Source organism: Delphinus delphis, chromosome 5, assembly GCF_949987515.2.
Source record: "Delphinus delphis chromosome 5, mDelDel1.2, whole genome shotgun sequence".
NCBI classification, from domain to species: domain Eukaryota; kingdom Metazoa; phylum Chordata; class Mammalia; order Artiodactyla; family Delphinidae; genus Delphinus; species Delphinus delphis.
The window spans coordinates 19,822,227-19,838,270 of NC_082687.1; the positions used below are offsets into that span (position 1 = coordinate 19,822,227).

General features: G+C 39.2%; 1 long non-coding RNA gene across 1 annotated transcript; it reads right to left on the bottom strand.

Moving 5' to 3' along the window:
- Nucleotides 1-7,015: 7,015 nt before the first annotated feature.
- LOC132425304 (uncharacterized) lies at nt 7,016-11,703 on the bottom strand. Its single transcript, XR_009519414.1, has 3 exons — nt 11,662-11,703; nt 10,799-10,830; nt 7,016-7,315 (listed from the first exon to the last, which is right to left on the bottom strand). It is a non-coding gene; the product is annotated as an uncharacterized lncRNA (long non-coding RNA).
- Between the last annotated feature and the right edge of the window lie 4,341 nt (nt 11,704-16,044).

Consider the following 16,044-nt stretch of genomic DNA (forward strand, 5'->3'; position numbering starts at 1 on the left):
GCGTACTGCAAAACAAACAAACAAAAAACAACAATCTGAACTAGCCATCATAAAAAGCTTTCCAATTCACTTAAGAAATTTCTCCTTTTAATCTTGACAAAAATCAGTTTGAGCATTTCTCACTCTTCCTCAGCAGTGCTGAGTCATGACTATTACCCCTGCCTGCTAGATGTGAATTTTGGAGGGTTTGTTGCTGAATCTATCAGTCTTTCACTATATAAGACAGTGAGGAATAGTTTTTAAATACCTCACTCAATCCAACCTCCATCCTTTATTCTATGGTATAAAAATCTCTATGGTGTGATTTAGACTAACATTCTTTCTAAGTTTATTCCTACCAATACTATGCTAAATGCAAATCAGAGGAAATCACTCTCAATCTTGAGCTTTTGAAGACTTAGATAGTTATACCAAAGGTTGATGTAAAATTTCCCAGAGCTGAATTAATTTTAGTTCAAAACCATATGGCATATTACATATAATTTACTAATGGCAAAAGAAATCAAACTCAGATTAACCAAGAAAGGATTTTACAGCTCAAAAAGTCAGGATATTTTCTATGAATCACAGGAATTCCTATAGTCAGTCCTGCTTCTGCATTCTTCACAAATCATGAGTTTCCATTCATTGCTTCTAATTAACACTGCTTCACATGTTGCTGCATTTCCCATCCATCCATTGGTTGCTGGGCAGTGACTCAAGTAAGCTGTGAGAGAGGTATAGCTGACATTTAGAAAAAAAAAATCGAGACTTATAGCCGCTTTGTGATTTCATAGACACCACCTGCCATCACCAGGAACAACTGGAACTTCCTCGTCTTATCCACAGTGATACCTCAGGTGCTTAATATCACTTTATTGAAACATAAAATTGGCAAGAGAGGGAATAATATCAATGCCCACCCTACAGGACTTCAATATATATTTTTTTCATTTTAAGATATCTTACAAGTTTATATTCAAGTGAATATGCTTGTTTGTGGCATATTTTGATCACATATGTAGTCATTTGATAATTGGTATTTATTGTCTGAGCCCTAATTATAGCGCATCCTTATGGAAAAGGGGAATTCGCCTTGCCACTCTGTTAATATGATGCCGTTTCAGGGACTGCCTGTGTCTCTTTTGTTCATCCTTTAGTTGACTGGCTAATTGATTAAAAGGCTGGCCTATGTCTATGGTGATGTGCTATAACAAGAAATAAATATTTCCAAGCATATACTAGTTTCTTAATAAATATTACTTCATATTTGCATTTTTTAAATCTCTTAAAGATCCATTCACCAATTAACATATCATCGAGTTTATATTTCTCCTCTATTGTGGGTGCTCTGTGTCGCTTGGACTTTAACTTTCCATTCATAAACCTTTCTTTCTGATGATCCATTCAAACAGAAAGTAGCTTAGATGCTGGATAGAGTGTGCTCTAGAGTCAGATTATCCAAGCTTCAATCCTGGCTCCAGCACTGTGTGATCCTAGGAAATTGACTCAAAGTCTATGAGCCTCAGTTGTTACATGGAATAACAATAACACACTCATCATAATGTCATGGTGTGGATTAAACACACTAATTCATGTAACATGCTTAGCCCTGTATGCCTAACAAGGAGGAAGAATTCAATAAGTTTTATATGTTTTTATATATTTATAAATGTACTTTATACATGCACATATTATATATAATGCAATTATATATATGTGTTATATATATATTATATATATTATATATATATATAGAAGTTACTTTATCCAGACTGCCTAGGTATATGGGAAGTATTTAGAATGGGTTGATTCCAATTCTTCCATTTACAAGTTGTTTAACCTCTTTGAGACTCAGTTTTTCAGTTGTTAAAATGGGATAATTCTTACCTCAGGTAATTCATAAAGGCCTCCTAATATAGTCCCTCACACTTCATAGGTATTCATTACAAGGTGGTACTAATTACTATCTATATTCGTTTGCTAGATCTGCCGTAACAAAATACCACAGACTGGTTTGGTTTCTTCTGAGGTCTCTGTCCTTGGCTTGCTGATGGCCATCTTCTCACTATGTCCTCACATGGTCTTTCTTCTGTGCACACACAGCATCCTGGTGACTCTCTGGGTGTCCTAATCTCTTTTAATAAGGACACCAGTGAGCTTGGATCAGGGTCCACCTTAATGGCCTCATTTTAACTTAATTACTTCTTTTAAGGCTCTATCTCCAAATACAGTCTCATTCATACACATACATGTATGTGTGTGTGTGTATATTTGAATCTCTTTGCTGTACACCTGAAACTAACACAATATTGTAAATAAACTATATCTCAATTTAAAAAAAAAGAATCAGAATACTGTGAAGTGAGAAAAAATTTAAACAGATATAAGAGGAAAAACATTTTATCGGAATTGATAACATTAACTTGCCAAAACCAACTTTGGCACACACCATAGCTTGCCTACTCAACAGTCATTTGCTCACCTTTGCGCCAATAAAACTAAATTGTGTCCATCCTCTTCAAGAAACCATGGCCACAGAGGAAGTGGCCATGGTTTAAGTGGCCACCTCCAGAGCCTGGGGGTGAATCATGATTGGCTTAAAGCCAAACATAGTTATTTCACTCCCTTTTGCAGTGACTGGCCTAGGTGTAGACCAAAGAACATGAAGGTGAGTCTACAAAGAGCTGTGGAAAAAGGAATACATACAAGAAAGAAGTCATTTCTTTCAAATACTATTATATGAGGATATGATTCTTGGAGCTCCTGCAGCCATCTTGTTCTCCAGAGTAAATTCCTTTTCTTTCTCCCCTCTGAGACTGTGCACAAAATAAGAGAACAAAGCTTCTGAAATCAGAGACTAATTGTTCTTAGTACAGAAATTAATGTAAAAGAATTGCTGAAAGACAAACAACCTAGATCACTTGGACACTCAGCTACAAGAAGATCAAGAGCAAATTACTGGGGAAAATATATGATTCCAGACCAGGATTCTTGAAGAATTGATAAAGGAAATGTTTAGTGAGAAAGGTAATAAATTGTTCTTAATTCCTTTTAAAAGCATTATCTTTGAAAATTATTCTTCTATTTAATGCTATTTGTATAATAAGATGAATATACTGAATTGGAAAAATTTTCTGTTTACACAAAGAGAATTCAAACAATAAGTCACTATGATCTCTTGCAAAACCAGCAGAGACAGGGTAGCCCTACTGCTGTCGACAGCACCTTGCCATCATTTGGCACCATTTTATTTGAGAATTAAAACTCCAGCTTAAAAATATTATGAAAAGATAGTAATTATCAGACTAGTATTCCCCTTTAGTCTGAACCAGTCACATTGGGGTATTTTTAAATTATGAATTAATCTAAATTTTACACGGCTAGAAAAGCTCAACTTTTTTCACTGCTCTCTCCCTTTCATTTTCAAATTCACCATGACTATGTGTCTATGTAAGTGAGAGGTGGGACAGCTATACGTTCTCATGATATGTGGAAGACATGCACTGCAAGAATCTTAGCATGCAACTTGGAAACTCTAGGCCCCATGGGAACAGAGACTGGGTCTGTCCTGCTTACCTCTGTGTCCTCATTGCCTTGAGAATGCAATAAATATTTGTTAATGGGTGAACGAATGGGATGAATGAATGGGAGCTAAAAAGAAGTCAGAGCTACCATTAAATACTAGTTCCCTCTATCCCTCACCCCACACCCAATTATTGTACTGAACTATTTATTAATCTTCACTGTACAACCTGATTTTTGCCTACTCCGAAAAGATTCTGTCAATCATGACCATTAAATCCCAATTCAATACCTAGATTTACACTTACAGTCACTTTTACCAGTGTTTCAAAATTTTTCATGTGTTTCTTGAAATAACTTTACATGCCCCTACCTGTCTATCTGTGATCTGGCATCATTTTACAATAGGCCATTTTAACTACATTCAATAAATAAGACTATGGTTCTTCACAACTTCTAAGAAAGATGAATTTACCCATGATGCTGTTTTCAAGGAGCTGGGAACAAAAGATGTGACAAAACAGGTCAGAAAAAAAAATTGATCATGTTGACGGTGCTCTGTAACACAGTAATCACACAAACCAAAGTGGCAAGATGATCACAGGCCTTTGGCGACAGGACTGATTATCTTAAAGAGCAATTTAGCAAGACAGAACAGTTCATCTTGTTCAGTGAATGGAAACTGTCGGAGTTTAAAAGCCATCGTTTTTATAGCATCTGTAGCCTAGCATACAGAAAAAAGAATCATGAAGTTTAAATCCAGGTGATAATTTATTTCTGGTAAACACATTATTAAATAAGCACTTCATTTTAATTTGAATAAGTTAACACTCCCCTCCTGGACCCATACTATCCCTGTTCCCTTTTGAAGGAATGTGGTAAAGAGTGAAGGCAGGGGATAGTGGGGGGAGTGAGAGAAAGGCTCTTGGTCATCAACGGATAACTACGCCCTCTTTTGGCACTGATTCTAAAAAGCTCTTAGAGTCAGATTGTCTCTTGGAGCAAAGGAATTTAATTAAAATATGGAAGATTATTCTTCACCTTGGAGGAAAACAAATATTTCTTGGCTAGGTTATAGACTTAGAGGCAACTGGAATGCCCATTCTTTGCAGTAGACTGGATTAATGACTTCTGCCCTTCCAAATCTTCATGGAAGCCCATCTGGGCCAGTAGAAAGGACAGGCAGAATCAGCAGTAATGGAACAAGAAACGGTTAAACCTTCTACATGGCAATTCAGTGTTTTTAATGTAATTACACCCAATGATCTCATCTTCAACTTTCTTAAAAAACACCCACTGGCATTTCAGAGCAAGATTAGAAATATAAATTAGCACGGAGAAAAGAAGAGAGTCAGTATGGCATGCGAGACAGCAGTGCAAATTCTGAAATGAGACCCATCTGAGTACAAAACCCAGGCTCCCCATTTTTACTGTGTCTACTGGGGAAGCTACTTACGTTCTCCAAGCCTCAGTGCTCCCTGTACGTTAGCGGAGATGAGCGTTCCTATTTCACAGCATGGATTTAAAGATCACACGAGATTATGTATGTAAAGCATTCCCAGAGTGCCTGCAGTTGGTAAGCACTCAAGAAATAGTACTTACGATTATGCTACCACCAATAATGACCCATATTCGCATCTCACGAAGAAGCACTGTCAACATTTTAGCATGTAGTCTTTCATTTAGTTTTCTATGTGTAAGCTCCCCATATGTTTTATTCAATAATGGAGATCATAGTATGCTTAATGTCTGCAGCTTGCTTTTTTTTTTTTTTTTTTGCGGTACGCGGACCTCTCACTGTTGTGGCCTCTCCCGTCGCGGAGCAACAGGCTCCGGACGCGCAGGCTCAGCGGCCATGGCTCACGGGCGCAGGCGCTACGCGGCAAGTGGGATCTTCCCGGACCGGGGCACGAACCCATGTCCCCTGCCTCGGCAGGCGGACTCTCAACCACTGCACCACCAGGGAAGCCCTGCAGCTTGCTTTTTTAAAACAATCTTTCCATGTCAATAAAGTTTCACAATACAATTTCCAGTGGCTTCATAATAATCTCTTTTGTATATCTGCAATCATTTATTTCACTGATCCCCTTAACGCTAAGCATTTAGGATGCACCCAAATTTTTGCCATGATAAACAATCCCATGATTGTTGCACATAAATACCTCAGTATAATCCTCACTGTGTTAAATTCCTAGAAGTGAAATCACTGGGTCAAACAAAGTGTACGTGCGCTGTTTTAGATTTTTTGACACATTATGACAAATTCTCTCGCAGAAAAGCCTCTCATTGAGAATACATGAAATTCACTTTTTCTGAAACTGTCCACAAGACTGGGTATTGCAATTTTACTTTCAACGAGAAAAAGCACTGCCAATATCGTAGCAATGAGAAAGTGGTTCACTGCTGTCACTAAAAAACAAAAGCTCTTTAAATATTAATTGAAATCTCCTAATTACTATTTTCCAGTTGAAGTTTATTCTAGAGGAGGAATCGACAAACTATGGCCCACAGGCCAAATCTAACCCACAATCTATTTTTGTACATCCCACAAGCTAAGACCTGTTTTTACAGATGAGCATTTGCAATTGATTTGATGACAGGAAATGCTACCTTGAACTCCAATTCAGCAAAATGTTACTGGAAAAAATTCATTTCTTCTCATTAGCCAACCTGTATTACAAAACCTTGTATGTACTCAATAATCCTTATCATTATATTTTGAATTTTGTAAAAAAAATATATATATATTTTGTGGATATTTGTTTTTTCTCATGTTATATAAGTATGTAATCATCTCAATTTTGTATCTTGGCCCACAAAGTGCAAAATATTTACTCTCTGGCTGTTTACAGAAAAATATGTCAACCCCTCGTCTACAGTGTTCATTAAAAATACAAAAATTTAAATATATTTTTAAGTATTTCACCTAATATACTAGAGTGAAAAATTTAACAAGGGCATTCGTTTATTCTGATGTCAGTACTTTCCAAACCTGCAGTTTTCAGGTGTCCCAGAGACGATCTCAGGAGGAAAATGAGGGCAAGAGAAGCCAAGTCCCCGTACTTGAACCATTTCTATTGCCTTTTCTTTCACATCTGGGTCCCAAATAACATTTCATGTAAAAATTAATCTCACTATTTAAAAGAAGAGTCTGAAAGCTGCTTCCAAATACGGAACAGGGCTTCGCTTACGCCACAGGCTGCTTCTGTATATTCTCATCTAGGGCCTGTTGACAGGAGACAGTTCCCAGCAGGCCCAGCCCACCTGCTTTCAGATCAAACTGCTCCACTTCTTAAGTGGTTATATTTCTGATTGATAAAATAACTAATGATCAATGCAAATAAGTCTAAATTAGTACTAGTCACATTTTCTCCTTTCAGGAGGAGACTAATCTTGATTCATGCAAACTATTTCACACTTAAAACTGTTAAGCAACTATTCCCACAGCAAGGGAGGCAAGATAGAATGTACAAGGAGCAAATAAGCACAGAACAGAAAATGTTAAGCCTAACTTTCTTTCAGTTTTCTGAGCCATTTATTTAGGCTGTGAGAATAAACTTACATTGACGCTGTTCCTTCTCTCTGTGGCAAAATGTAATGCAACGGTTAGGAGCGAAAAAATAAACACAGGAATAAGGACTGGGTTGTTTTTCCATTAACTGTGACTTTCTTGATGATTGTGCATTTCCAGAAGGTTTAACATAATTGCTTCTTCTCCCTTCCTGAAGCTCTTTTAGATACATCCTGACACATTCCCACACGCATAGCTCTTCTACCCTCTGGGTGCAGTTTGGCAGAGAAATTCTTTCAACTAAGCAAGAAAGAAAATAGTTTGTTCTTTACTGGGTTCACGCTATTGAAAGTCAACAACAAAATCGCGTATCAGTTCCATAACAGGAACTCTGGGTACTAGAATTTAAATTTCTGTAATCAGTTTATATCAAATATCTTCATTCTGGAATCAGGTAAGTCAAGACAATGAGAATAGAATCAATAAAACTGTCAAAAGAGTAACATGATAATGGCAAGAATAAATAATGTTTGGGTGCTTACTGTATAGCAGGCCATGAACAGGTCATGAGAACCAGATTCGATTGACTTTCAGTAATAATAACACTCACTTGTTATAACCATGCCCTGTTCTAACTCCACTGTGTGTATTAACTGCTTCAAGGTAATGGCACCAATGAGGTAGATGCCATTATTATCACCATTTTACAGATGTGGTTTAGCAGATCGCCATGCTTATGGAGCTGGATTTGAGCCTGGGCCTCTTAATCCCAGAGCCATCCACAATGGTGCTCGTCCATGACATTCTTTTGCCTCTCAAACCTGCCTGATGATGGAAGGTGAGATTATAGTAAGATAAGCTCTAGTCTTAGCTGTCACTGAAATACTGAAAAGAACAGCTAAAAAAAAAAAGAAATAGAAACTGCTGAGAATGAAATAGGAGGTAACTACTACAAAGGGTGCATTTGACCTCTGTTATCTTCGAAAGCTTCGAGAATAAAAACCAGAAAGCTGAGCTCGATACCAGTCTCAATACATTGGACCAGTAGACGAAGAGGGCCAGAGTCCTCAGATCTGGCCTACATGGAAGGGATGACCATGAGAAGGGCAAGAGCTAAGGACCTAGCGGTTCCTCCCAAATGCTGATCCAACCACAGCATTGTCAATAGGCACCGGGATAAGTGGCAGATGTTATAAGAATCACAAAAAAATGAATGAAAGTAGTCGCCATTTCCAAAGGTGTATTCTAAGTGATCCTAATAAGAATTATCCAAATATGGGGGGAAGAAAAAGGCTATGTGGTTTGATAATATGGGGAGACGCTGGGTCAAAAAGAGTTACACTGGCTTCTTTACTGCAGGACTTCTAGAGTCTTTGATAGACTCAAGTGAAACTCCATGGGATGACTACAATATGCAACACTTCTTAAACCTTTTGAACACAGAATTCTTTCTTCTTAGAAAAAGATGTTAACATTTTGTAGCTTACCCTTTTTTCCATGGAACACAGTTTGAATGATTAATCAACCTTTATTCTTTCTCTGTGGTGAAATTATCAGAGTGCATTGCTGGGGGAAGGCTTTGTGCTGTGTGTCCCAGGTGTTCACATCCACACACACTTGACATGTAAATTAGTGTTATAAATCAGCAAAACCAGCTGCACTGAAATGTGATCCATCAGGTGCACTGCAATGTGATCCATAAACAGTACCGTTGAATCTAGAGGTTCTCTTAACTAGCTGAGTTGGGAAGGGGAGATTAACTGTAGACAACGTGTGTATGTATTATTTCTGCTGTATATGGAGAGAGGTGCCCTCACGTTCATCCAAAATTCAAAGGATTCCAGAATCCAAAAAAGTTTAAGAACCAACTGTACTTTACCTAGTAAAAATAATCTTTGCAAAGGTGATGGTAACACTGAATCCCAGGAGGGCCGAAATCAAGATGGCGGAGTAGGAGGATACTGGCCTCACCTTCCCTCACAAACATGAAACACTACAACTTGCATATATAGCAGCTCCCACTAAAATCAACTTGGGGACTAGCAGATCAGCTCTTCCATAACCAAGGCGGTAAAGAAAGATCCCTATGGAGTCAGATAGTCATGCAGAAGAAGCAATCTGGCCAAGACCCACACCCCTACCAGGGGACCCAGAAGAAACGGGGGATACCATAGGCTTGGGCATCCTCCCTGGGAAGCAAGGGGTGAGAGCCACTTGTTAGGCATCCCAGCCCTGGGGTCTGACACTGGGAAGACGAGTGCCCTCAGCTGGTTTGAAACCCAGTGGGGCTTACTAGAGAGCTGTGAGTACCCAAGGCTCGGCTCTTAAAGTGTGCACACGTAGACTTGCTTACTCCCAATCACAACATGGAAGCAGAAGATAAAAGACTACGTGGAGCTCTGCTGGCTTGTCGGGACTGCCACAGTGTGCCCCGCCCCCAGCCCACTCAGGGCTCGTGCTCCAGCCCCTGTAGCACCGTTACTGCACCCCACGGTGGCAGAGACCGCCATTGCCAAAGACACTGTGCACGCCTGGAGAGAACAGGGCCGGCTCAGACCCCGGCCCTGCCTCTGACCACAGTAGAGGCAGCCGTTGTCAGCGTGCACGTCACTGTGCACAATGGGGAGGGGCAAAATTAGCTCCAGGGAGGAGACTACCCTCGCAGGTGAGTGCCTCCCTGTGCACATTTGGGAGGAAGTGAGGACAACGTCTCTGACTCCAGCCCCGCCTCTAGCTAAGGCACGCACACTGCGGGGAAAGTGAAACCAGCGCAGAAGTGCAGCCCCAAAACCTCAGGCCTTGGCAATGGCCCAAAACCAAGGCAGAGACTGCCGTCCCACCCAGGAGAAGCCCAACTCCCTCAGGGCTCCTAGCCCAGCCCCTCAGGCCGCGATCTCTTCCCCAATAGGGCTGAGACAACCACTGAGCATGGGAGGAGCCCTGGCTTACACCTGGCTCTGGCCTCAGCCCCTCCAGTTCCAGCCGTGACTTCCACCAAGGCGGTACCTGCCAGCACACCCCAGGGGAAGACACAGCCCATGCTCACTCCACATCCAGCTCGTCCACCACAGTCACTGGGCTCACACAGATGCAGTCTGTGTGACACTCCCACACAAGGACACTCCCACACAAGGACACAAGCGTCAAGACTGGGATAGGTAACTGTTTCAGGTAATTTCTTAGAGACAGAGAAAGTTAAACAAAATGAGAAGACACAGGAATATGTTTCAAACTTTGATGAGCATAAAGTGCTTATTATTATTATTATTATTATAACATTGAATCATATTTCCTCTATCAGAGGCAGTATAGGAAAGGAAAAAAATCTGTAGCATTTTGAGTAATGTGCGTCTGAAAACCACCACAAACTACAAAGAAATAGGAAATTATCAAAGAAGAATTAAAACCAAAGCAAAGTTCTCTGTCAGGCAAAGTCAACATGACAATTAAGTCATTTCATGAATCCATCTGAATCCAGGCAGGAATTCCACTGATCTTAAGTACCTATTACAAAACACCAACATTTTAAGTGAAAATAACATTTAAGTATTTCTCTTCTAAAATAATATTAGTAATATGCCTGCTACACGTATATACTTTCAAAGAAAGCAAATCTAGGGTAATAGCTAAACCTTAAAAACACCCTCAATTAAAATTCTTTGTAAACAATAATAAGCTCTATGATCTTGTTACCATGAAATAGAAACTATTTGTTATCTCTAGATGATATTCGGAAAATGGAGAAGCTGATAAAATAATACAAGTTGAGTGTTTACCACTTACCAGACATATTTCATGCATGGCCACTTTTAACCCTGCAAGACAGAAATTATTATCCCTGTTTTGCAGATAAGGAAACTGAAGTTCAGAGAGGTATAACCAAGCTCACATAGCAAGTAGATATCAGAGGTAAGATTAAAAGTCCGATCTCTCTGATTCCAAAATCCTTTCCCCTTCAACGCATCTGTTCCTTCTAAGATTTTTTAAAAACTAAATAATTAAAATTAATAAACTAAAAAACAAACTGTAGAGAAATATTTTTAGTGATATAAGATCAAATCTAAAAACTTAAATACCTGAAATAAGTTCACAGTAAATTTTTAATAAGGAAATATTTCTATAGTTATTTTTATAATTACATCCATAGGAGAAACTTCAAAAGGAAAATTACTTTTAACAGAAGTACCACATAGTAAGTGGCAGTATAAGTGGTAAATGAAAGAAATAATATAACATAATTTAAAATAGCAGAAGCACTTAATGGCTAGTATTTATTGATTGATTGGCAATAGACCAGCACTGAAAAACATACAAGTGTTATATTTAATAAAATGTTCTCTGCTCAATATTACCTATTTTTATACAGATCTTGAAATAGCAATGGCAAGTTCTGTATTTTAAAACCAGGTTGAAGGATGATCTAGTTTCTTTGCACCCTGAGTCCTTCTTAAGAAAGTTTTTTACCTTCACTAGTTCTGTGAGGGTAACTCACAAATCATTTATTTCAGTTTGATAAACAAACCATTCAAGGAAGACACTTCCCATTCTTTATTTGTCAGCAGAGAAATACCACCTTCAAAAATACCTTTCCCTGAATATCCATCCACCACCATTTCTCCAATGAATGAGTAAATGAGATTCCATACCAGCATCACAGGTTGGAAACTCCAAAGTGTTGTCAGGAGATCATTCAAGCCCATGACTCACAATGCAAATGGAAGCAGGACAGCCAGTTAGGATTTCCACCTGGAAATTAAGAGCTAGGTAGCTTATGTGAGTATAATGAATTATCCTCTTCCGCCAAGTCCATAACCCATTCCCCAGTGGAGGTGTGAGTTAGTTTAACAGCTTAAAGACACAGGGAAGCCCCATGAAGATGAGGGAATCTTAACCCCACCAGCAGAAGGCAGGGGGATGCAGTGCCTGCACAGGGACAGCTCCATGGGCAGAGGGGCTGTTCAAGGACAGGAAGTTCCACAGGGCCAGCTTTCACACCCACTGCCCACCTCCAAGTCCAGGAAATCCCACCCTCTTTGATTTCCCAGGCCTCCTGGTATTAAGCATCTTCCTTTTCTCTCTTCCTCTTGGAGATGATCCCAACCTCTCATCCTCACCGAAGCATCTCCCCACCAAAGCAGAGATTGGAAATGGCAATGTTTCCTTGGTTCCAGATTCCAGTCCCAAAAGCCAACTCCAAAAAGTGAGAAGCCAGAGAATCAGCCAGAAGCTGCTTCTTCCTCTGCTACCCTGGAACAATCAGGCAATCCCTGAAGCACCATTAAGACCGGAAACCTATGAGAAAACTAACAGACCAGTCTGTCTGTTTGGCTTTTCTCATAAAATTTAGCTATTTAAATGTCATGACAGGGGTCATGGCTGGCTGGGCTCCTACGGGTGACAAGAGTTAGATAACACACTTCCTTCTGGTTTTCACAGAAGTAGGAAATCTTGGGAGAAAAAACATGAGTTAGCCCTCTTTTCCTCTTGATTTTTTTTGTGTGTGTGTGTGTGGTAAGAACCATGAACATGAGATCTACCCTCTCAACAAATTTTTAAGTGTACAGTATCGTTAACTCTAGGTGCAACGTTGTACAGCAGTTCTCTTGAACTTCTTCCTCTTGCTTAACTGAAACTTTATGCCCATTGCTAAACAATCCCTATTTCCCCCACCCCCAGCCCCTGGCAACCACCTCTCCACTCTTTGATTCTACAATTCTGACTATTTTAGATGCCTCTAGATAAGATACTTTTAGATAAATGGAATCATGCAGAAACAAAAGACACCAAGTGTTGGCAAGCATGTGGAGAAATTGGGGCCTTTGTACACTGTTGTTGGGAATGCAAAATGGTGCAGCCATTTTGGAAAGGAGTATGGAACTTCTTCAAAAAATTAAAAATATTGGGATCGACATACATACACTAATATGTATCAAATAGATAACTAATAAGAACCTGTTGTATAAAAAAAATTAAAAATAGAATTACTGTGATCTAGCAATCCCACTTCTAGGTATTTATCGAAAAGAATTGAAATCAAGATCTTGAAGAGATGTCAGCACTGCCATTTTCAAAGCAGCATTATTCACAATAGCCAAGATATGAGAACAACGTAAATGTCCATTCATGGGTGACTGGATAAAGAAAATACACTATATACATACAGTGAAATATTATTCAGCCTTGAAAAATGCAGGAAATTCTGCAATCTGTGACAACATGGATGAACCTGGAGGACAATATGCTCAGTGAAATCATCCTGTCGCAGAAGACAAGTGCTACACGATTCCTCTTGAGTTTAGACATATAGAGAGGCATCTGGGGACTAGTGGAGGAGGGTGGCCCGCAGGCAGAGCTGGACATCAGAATTTGGATTACAAAAGGGAATACGCAGGAGGGCTGAATCAGTTCGTTTGTTTTCATTGTTAGCAGTCGAAAGCAACTCAAAAGGGTTTTCATGACTAGGAAAAGTGATTGTTACCCATGTCAGGAAGTCCCAAGGAAATGGGACTCCAAGGAGGAGGTTTGTTAATTCAGCTGCTAAGGACGTCATCCTAGACCATAGTTCCATATTCTATCGTGCATCCTCAGCACATCACCTGGGTCCTCATGTTATTACCTCTCAAGGTAACTGTTTTCATTTGCCGGGGCTGCCATAACAAAGTACCACCCACTAGGGGGTTTAAACAACAGAAATGTATGGTCTCACGGTTCTTAAGGCTAGAAGCCCAAGATCAAGGTGTGCATAGCGTTAGTTCTTTCTAAGGGCTGTGAGGGAAAATCTGTGTCACGTCTCTTTCCTAGCTTTTGGTGGTTTGATGGCAATCAGCATTCCTTGGCTTGTAGAAGCATCATCCCAATCTGCTTTTATCTTCTCTTAGCATTCTTCCTCTGGGCGGATCTGTGCCCAAATTTCCCCTTTTCATAAGAACACTAGTCATAGTGGATTAGGAACACACTCTTCTCCCGTCTGACCTCATTTTAACTAATTACACCTGCAATGACCCTATTTTTAAATAAGATCACATTCTGAGATACTGAGGATTAGAACTGCAACATATCTTTTTTTGTGGGGACACAATTCAACTTGTAACAGTAGTAAAACAGCTGTTCCAGACATCACATCTACACACAATGTCTCAAATAAGTAAAGGGTATCTCTTCTTTTTAAGAAACTTCCCAGCACACACTGTCCTGTCTCAGGGATCAGAAACTGTGTCATATGCCTGAACAGTCACTGGTGAAGTGGTTGGAATTGCTGGGATTTGGAGGTGGGATGCTCCAGAGAATACAATGACCACTTTGACTGACAGCCAAAGGGAAGTAACATCACAAGATATTAAGTGTGTCAGTTATTATGTTCTCCTAAATTTTTCTGTCCTCTACGTTATGAACTTTTCTCCTTTTTTTCTAATTGCATTTATTAGGTTTTTTTTAGAATAAATGTTCACTGAAGAAAATTGAGAAAATGTTAATATTTTACCAAGAACCAATTTAAAATAGCTCATAATGCCACAAACAGAGATACCCCCTACTAACGCATTAGAAAATATCTTTCCCATCTGTATATACTATACATACATCCATATATAAAGAAAAATTGGGATTACAGAGGGCATACTGCTGAGTAGCCTCTGCTTTTTTTCAGTTAATATTAATTTAATTGTTTACATTGCCTTTCTCAGTGTATTAGAAGTAATCGTATTATCTAGAAACACCCCACCTCCAGTATATTTACACTCTACAGTGGTGTAAATGATACCAAAATGTATGCACTTGGGATCAAGGGAAATCAATTAAGTAGATACAGTGTAAATGACAGCAGTGTATTGATATCAAAAGTATCATTCTGGTCATCCCAAAAGCATCATTTAGTATTATTAATTGCAAAAGTGTTCCATCTCAAGTTAAGTCACGGAGGGAAGTTCTTGATTCGAGTGATGGGAAGGGAAAAACGGTCTAGCCAGAAAGGAATTAGACTTATTCACTAAAACCAAAGTCAAATAGTCAAACACAACGTCCTCTGTGAAGAATTGCCTGACTGATTCCCACTCCAGCCTAAAGAAAATTCTCCCACTTGTGCTCAATTACTATTTGCTGCGTGTCTGTCTGTCTGATTGCTGGTGTCCTCTATCGTAACACCTATGAGTTGTGGTATCATTGGTTTTTATGTGACTATTCCCTCACGATCCTCCTGAGAGCAAACATGAGATGATTCATCTTTGTATCCTCTGGGCCTTGAATGTATGTTTTATTGAACAAATGAACGAATTCTTTCATTCACAGGACAAGCTCAGAAATTTTTTTCTCATTCCCTGCAATGGTCTACCTTATTTTTACAAAAACAGTTGAAGTTTGAATGGTAAACTTTTAAAGTTTTAGTTGGAAAAAAGTGAAATGTAATTATTCCAACACTAACCTGGATATTATGCTTAAGTATTAGTGATGCATGTGCCTAAAAAAGCCAGGTGTCTATAAAAATCAAGTGATAACTTGACAACCAGGTGATGGTTGCTAAGAAACTGCATTTTTCTGTGAACACATGGTGTATGAAGTATGGCCTAGATTCATATCCTACATAAAACATCTTCCTCAGAGTTATCTAAAGAGTCTCATTTTGCATGGCTTGTCAAGGCATATAAGTGACTTTTTCTGCTGTCCTGCTCCTGCTATTAAAAATCATGATTCTATACATAGAATATTATTTCATCACCATGACCTGTTCTGGACTCCAGGTTGTTTAAATTACAGACTAAGGCCCTCTTCAGCTCCAAGCATATCAGTGACATCAAATGTTACCCTCTCCTTTGGTCACCACTGAGGAACAACCACGGCTTCTGACGGACTAGCAGTGCTAAACACAAAAATTAAAATATCTACAATGTTTCTGTATTCCAAAGTGAAATAATAATGAACGAGGTTATCTGCAAGTTTTGAAGGACTTTTGTTCACCACTAGAGGAACATAACGGAGATTTTGCTATATTCTGCCCCAAATAGGAAGTTGACTCCAAATCCTGACGGCAGGGGGCA